Source organism: Mustela putorius, unplaced genomic scaffold, assembly GCF_011764305.1.
Source record: "Mustela putorius furo isolate JIRA1106 unplaced genomic scaffold, ASM1176430v1.1 tig00537335_pilon_pilon_pilon, whole genome shotgun sequence".
Lineage (NCBI taxonomy): Eukaryota > Metazoa > Chordata > Mammalia > Carnivora > Mustelidae > Mustela > Mustela putorius.
The window spans coordinates 4,983,327-4,990,663 of record NW_025422457.1 but is presented as its reverse complement, the minus strand read 5'-3'; positions in this window follow the sequence as shown (position 1 = coordinate 4,990,663).

Here is a 7,337-nt window from a genome sequence, read left to right as displayed (position 1 = left end):
TCTCTATCAGATCTCCTTTCCTTTTAAGAACACCAGTCAGATTGGGTTAGGATGTATCCTAATCACCTCAGTTTAACCTAAGGACCTGTTTAAAGGCTTTTTATCACCAGGGCCACCTGGGTGGTTCACTCAATTAAGTAACCAAGTCCTGGTTTGGGCTCAGGTCATGATCTTGCTGTTGTGGGGTTGAGCTCCACCCTCTTATTCCACTCCTCTTCACCTACCCACCCAGCCACCCCCTCACCCTCAAATCCCCACCCCCCACCCCTGAGTCCTGCCATGGGCTCTACACTCAGAGTGGAGTCTGCTTCAGATTCTTTCTCCCTCTGCCCCTCCCCCACTTATGTGTGTGCTCTCCCCCCCTCAAATAAATAAATAAATAAAATCTTTAATAACAACAGAAGGTAGTTGTGCTACCACACCACAATCTAAGTTTAGAACATTTTTATCACCCCATTCCCCCAAAGGAACTCTTGCTGAAGGATAATGTGCTCTTGCTGAGAGCACGTGCTGGAGCTTGCCAGAAGGACCCAAATCAACTGGTAGACCAGAGCTGAAACCTGAATGGAGAAACCATGATCCATTAGCCAGGAATTCTATAGAGCAGATGAAAATCCCCTTCCTCCTCTGGCACTTTGTACTATGACTTTGTTATCCCTCAATAAGCCTTGCTTTGCTGCCTGTCACCCCGTCTGGTCTACCTCTTCATTCTTTAGAGCGCGGTGACAAATTATTTAATATTTTTCCTTGTCCTTGTTTATGTTTATTTTACTGTAATTTTTCCCAACTTCTTCTTTTTTAAAGAAGGATAATGTGCTCTTGCTGAAGGATAATTGGAAGAAAGTTGGGCAGGGACAATGGAACACCCCCTACACCCACACACCCACACCTCCTGCCCAGGGAGGAAACCACCCTTAAAAGGATTTTACACCCACCTGGAAGGAGCTCTCCATCCATTCCCATGTGATAGATGACAAAAGCCTGATTGGATGACAGGCATACGGAAGGTCAATCAGATTAAAACAGTTCCTGCCAGCAAGTCCATAAAAACCCTTAGACTTAGAAACCCTGATGGTAGCCCTCTCAAGTCCCCTTCCTCCTCTGGCACTTTGTACTATGACTTTGTTATCCCTCAATAAGCCTTGCTTTGCTGCCCGTCACCCCGTCTGGTCTACCTCTTCATTCTTTAGAGCCCGGTGACAAATTATTTAATATTTTTCCTTGTCCTTGTTTATGTTTATTTTACTGTAATTTTTCCCAACTTCTTCTTTTTTAAAGTATTTATTTATTTTAGAGAGCAGAGGAGCAGAAGGAGGAGCAGAGGGAGAAGGAGAGAGGCAGAATCTTAAGCAGAGCCTGCTTAAGAGAGCCTGAAGAAGGGAATATTGTGTTGGGTTCATCCATGAATCTGGATACACTCTACTGTCTCTTTCCCAGATGAAGATTTGCTTGGCACCATCCAACTCTCAGACATTCATCTGCTCTATAGAATTCCTGGCTAATGGATCATGGTTTCTCCATTCAGGTTTCAGCTCTGGTCTACCAGTTGATTTGGGTCCTTCTGGCAAGCTCCAGCACGTGAGCCTTAATAACAGTCCTAGAATACCCCCAAGTGCTACTCTTCCTGCTCCTATTTCCTGATTATAAAAAGGCACACTATATAAAAGAGAATGAAGTGCTGATAATATGTTACAACGTGGATGAAACTTGAAGACATGTTAAATGAAATAAGCCAGATGCAGAAGAACAAGTATTGTTCAGAAAGTAGACAGAAAGTAGATTAGAAGTTACCTGGGGTTTGGTTTAGGGGCAATAGGGGAGCTATCGCTTAATGGTTGCAGGGTTTCTGTTTGGAGTAATGAAAAAGTTTTGGAACTATATAGTGGTGATGGTTGCCCACGTGGTGACGATAATGCCATCAGATTGTAACTTACTAGTGGTTCAAATGGTAAATTTCATGTCCCGTGCATAATTTATCACAACAAAACAGCACAATAATATGTCCTTGACCCTTTTCAGGGTCTTGCAGGGCTCCTCACTTTTCGTCTGCCTCTTAAACCAAAGCTCAGCAGCTTTGGTCCTTGGCTTTCTTCATTGATTGCCCTGCCTTCTTCCTCTGGGGAATCTCATCCTTTTTGCTAATGATGACTAACCCTGTAGTTTAGCCTAAATTCTCTCCAAAGCAGCAGACCCCAGTTATTAAGTGATTACTGGAATCTCATCATCACCCAAGTGAACTCGTCCTCTTTCCCCCGACAGGCAGTTTTTCCTTTTGTACATCGTTAGCCTTCTACTGTCTACCAGCCATGTGCCCACCCTGACACTCCCTTTACCCACGTGCAGCCCCTCCCAAAGCCCTGTCTCTCTCACCTCACTCCATGCAATGCTCTACCACATACTCCATAGCCAAGCCAACCTAAATTTGACTTTGTGCCTTTGGAAACCTTCTGCTTGGAGTATTTTAGGATGAATTTCCTTGCTTTGGTCTCCATTCTCTTTACTCTCAAATTCTCTGCCCCCTCCGTTGGAAATTCAGCTTCTGGGTCCCACTGTTGGTTACCTTCTGTTTGTAATCAATCCTTTCTCTCTACCAAAATCATTTCCTGGCTTTCCTTGGTGCTCTTGGAAATTGTTGCAAGTGGAATCATTTTATAAAACATGTTGCAATTCATTGTAGTTATTTACTTGTCTGATGGTGTCCCCAGCAGACTCTAATCTTGGGAGGAGGGGCTGTGTCCAAGCCCTGTGTGCCCCCAGGTCTGAGATAGGTGCTGCTTAAAGAGCCACAATATGTAAACTGTCAGAGAACTAGATGTGTTTTCCACATTTGAGGTTCACATGCTTTCAGCAAGGTCAATTCATGTTGTGTTTTATTCTCTCTTTGTTGTAGATCTGGGTCTGTGGCTGTCACCCACTCAGGGCACTGGGATTGCACTCCCCTCTAGCTCTTTGTGCCCATGCTACATTTCATCTTGCTTGATCAAATTTCATAAGTCTTTGTGGGTTGTTGTGGATTTTTTTTTTTAAGATTTTTTTTTTTAAAGTAATCTCTTCACCCAACAGGGGCTTGAACTCACAATCCCAAGATCAAGACTTCCATGTTCTACCAGCTGAGCCAGCCAGGCACCCTTAAATTTCATAGGTGTTAAACTTATTGGGACACATCTGAAAGGTTTTGCAATACAATCTGCCTGTAAGTTAAAGGCTGGAAAAAAAAAAAATCCTAGGGGGTGCAAGAAATTAGTGCTTCAGTGCTTAAAGTTGCATCATTTTCTCTTTGTCTCATTTAATGATTATTTAGTGTATTCTCAAAACAATAAATCACATGTGGTTTTTAAAATTAAAATGACCCACTCTCCCTGCTCAGCGAAAAGCCTGCTTCTCCCTCTCCCACTCCCCCTACTTATGTTCCCTCTCTCACTGTCTTTCTCTCTGTCAATAAATAAATAAATAGTCTTAAAATTTTTTTTACAGTCTTAAAATTTTTAAATTAAAATGACCCACAATTAATTTTATTTTTTAAAATGGTGGAACCATAATTAGAGATTGCAGAATTCCAAAGCAGATTTGGAATTTGTGTTTCTGAATAAATGCTATCAAAAGGGAGAGAGGCAGACTCCTAATTACTTCAGTCTTTTTTTTTTAAGTAAAGAAATCTTTTTTTTATAAAAATATTTATTTATTTTTTAAGTGATCTCTATGCCCAATGTGGGACTTGTATTCACAATCCTGAGATCAAAAGTCACAGGTCCCACCGACTGAGCCAGCCAGGTGCCTCTACTTCAGTCTTTTCAATATTAGTTTATTTTTAATCTGTGGCAAATGTTATAGCTGTTGTATCAGTCATGATTCTCCCAAGAAACAGAATTATATATATGATCATATATATATATATATATATATATATATAAAATATAGAGGATATATATAAAATATAGGAGATCTCTCTCTATATATATATCTCCATATATATACATATATATATGTAGGATCTTAATAAAATATACAAATATATTATTTGTTTGGCTTAAACAAGACATTTATTTTCTTACAGTTCTAGAGGCTGGAAGTTCTCCCTCCTTGACTTGTAGATGACCACCCTCTTGCTGCCTATTCACATGGTCTTTTATTCTCTGTGTGCACATCCCTCGTGTCCAGAAATGTATATGTATATTTCTATAAGGTTTGTGTGACCAGGGTGGCTTCATTTAGAAGCACTGAGACTGGAGGGACGCCTGCGTGGCTCATTTGGTTAAGTGTCTGCTTTTGGCTCAGGTCATAATACTGGGGTTCTGGGATCGAATCCTGCATCGGGCTCCTTGCTCAAATGAGGAGCCTACTTCTCCCTCTGCCTCCCACACCCCTGCTCATATTTGCTCACATGCACTCTGTCTCTGACAAATAAATCTTTATTTATTTGACACACAGACATCACAAGTAGGCAGAGAGGCAGACAGAGAGAGAGGAGGAAGCAGGCTCCCTGATAAGCAGAGAGCCTGCTGTGGGGCTCGATCCCAGGACCCTGAGATCATGACCTGAGTCAAAGGTAGAGGTTTAACTCACTGAGCCACCCTGGCACCCAAATAAAGAAAATCTTAAAAAACAAAAAACAAAAAACAGAATAGAAGTACTGAGACTGGTGAGACAATAGGAGTGAGCAGACAAGAAATACATGGAGCAAAGTAGTCAAGGTGTAGAGGACAAAGGTGCCCAAATATTTACGATAGATAGTTGGGACAACTGCCTATTGTTTATTGTTGCCCGAGAAGTGTGTTCTGGGACCCAGTTTCAATGTGGGGAAGGGTTTTTCCACACATCTTGGACAACAGCAGGGCATACTATAATTCATCTGAATTCTGACACAGTCTACCCAGAGACAGCATCAGATTTCCACAGGCTAAGAACTCAGTCAGTCCCACAAGACTGCCCCACCTCCAAGGCCCCTTTTCTGGAGCTGGTCGAAAATCCAGATTGGTACCTGTACTCATGATCAATTGGCTTTGAATCCGAGGTTCCCACAACCCTTTCCTTGTGTTTGATTAATCTGGAAGAGATGCATAGGGCAGGCATGGGGAAAGGGCAAGGAGCCCCCAGACCCTCAGCTAGCCCATCACTCTCCCAGCATCTCTCCAGGTCCCTTCTTTGAACTCTCTCCATTGGGCTTTTAATGGAGGCTTTGTTTCATAGGCATGTTCAGTTAAATCATTGGCGGCCGCTGGAGGTTGAACTCAATCTCCAGCTCCTCCCCCTTCCTAAAGGCTGGGGCTGAGGGTTGGGGGTAGAGCTGAAAGTTCCAACCTTCTATCACAGGGTTGGCTCCCCCAGCAACCATCCCCCCATCCTTTGGTTACCTAAGGCTTTGCAAAGTCAGTCATTAACGTAACAAAAGGCACCTTTATTCTCACCACTTAGGAAATCGATGGGTTTTAGGAGCTCTCTGCCGGAAATGAAGTCCAAACATGTATTTCCCGGTATAAATCACAGTATCACAGCCCCCATGTTAATATTTTTACCCCCACAGCTTAGAATATATAGTACAACTTCTGATCAAAAAAGGTATTCTAAATGCTTTTAGATGAGCATTATGAATATCCCTTCACTCAAATGATTAAAATATTATATATATTATATAAACCTCCTTTTTATGTACAAATAAATATGAAGAGATTTATTTTAAGGAATTGCCTCATGCTATTTTGGGGGCAGTGGGTCTGAAACTCATGGGGCAGGTCAGCAGGCTGGAAACTCAAGAATGGTTTCTGTGTTATAATCTTGAAGTAGAATTCCTGCCTCTCTGGAAGTCTTGAATTTTTTCTGTTAAGACTTTCAACTGATTGAATGAGACCCATCCACATAATAGAGAGTAGTTTCCTTAAAGTCAGCTGATTGGGGATGTTAATCACATCTACAAAATCTTCACAGCAACTTCTACACTAGTGTTTGACCAAAAAACAGGACACTATAGTTTAACCAAATTGACACATAAAATTTAACCATTACAGCTACCCTACTCGATATATTCATTAGCATAGGATGACAAAAAGCAATAGTATATTCCTTCATTATGTCTCTATCTTCTCCCACAACATAGTAAATCAAGAAAATCAAGTAAACTGGATTTAACAAGGTAAATCCTAGTGGAATTCTTGACTACTATGTTGTATGTCCTTGTTGGTGCAGCTACAGTGGGAACTATATAATGTTTTTATTTAGAAAGATATTAGAAATATAGAGAGAGGCATTGCTGTGTTAGTTATTTTTACCACACCCTACAATTTGGCTTCCAAGTGAGGCTACTTGGTTCAGGGAGATAGTTAATTGGGAACTTAGGCAGAGTTCAGGCTGTTGAGCTATAGACACAATGTTTTAGGATTTGCTAATTCCCAGAGTAGAACAGTTTGTGCACCTCTTTTAGAAGATAACACCTTCGCATGTAATTGTTGAGAGGATTAAATCATGTTTTAAAGTGCCCAGTACACTGCCTTATCTATAGTAGGCATTCAGAAAGTGTTTTTGTCACCGGTCCTATAGGAGTTCTCAGAACTGCCCATGAGCGACAACTCCTAGAGCCCGTGAACTGGATAAGAGAACCCTCTTTCTTGGTTTCTGAACTTTCCATGAACCCCCAGTATTTTGTTCTCTCTCTTTTGGCTATGCAAGACTGCAGAAGCAGAAAGAGAATTACTTTCCTGCCATTTTCTCTCATTTGTGCGCATGTGCATTCATCTATCCATCCATTCATCCATTCAACAATCCCTTACTGAATGCCTCCATGCTCCAGGCATGCTGGCAGTGACTGAGAATACAATACTAATCACTTACTGTGACCTTTGAGAAGGTGATAGGGTGACCAGGATTGCTCACACAGAAACAGAACACAAAGAGGTAGATTTAGGGTTCTACTGATAGACTCATATTTAACTGTAGAAAGGATAATGATGTCTGCAAGTATCCAGTAAGTAGTATTTTATAACTTAGGAAAAATCAACATACTAAAATGGGAAGAGAACAATAAGTGTTGAAAAAAATGTCTTAATGACAAAAAACTGCTTTGGGCATATATTATCCACTCATCATGATATAAGGGGTTTGAAACCAACAACCAAGAAAGAATTCTTGAGACGTCTTTGGTGCAAAAAAGTGATTTTTCTAAAGCGTGGGGACAGAAAAAAAAGAAAAAGAAAAAAAGCATGGGGACAGGACACACGGTCAGAAAGAGCTGCCATGTGGTCATGAGAAGTGGCCCATTCTACACTTCCAAGTGGGGCGGGGTTGGGGGTGGTTAGGGATAGCAAAGTCTTTAAGAGATTTTGAAAGCAAGGTATCCAGGACCTTGA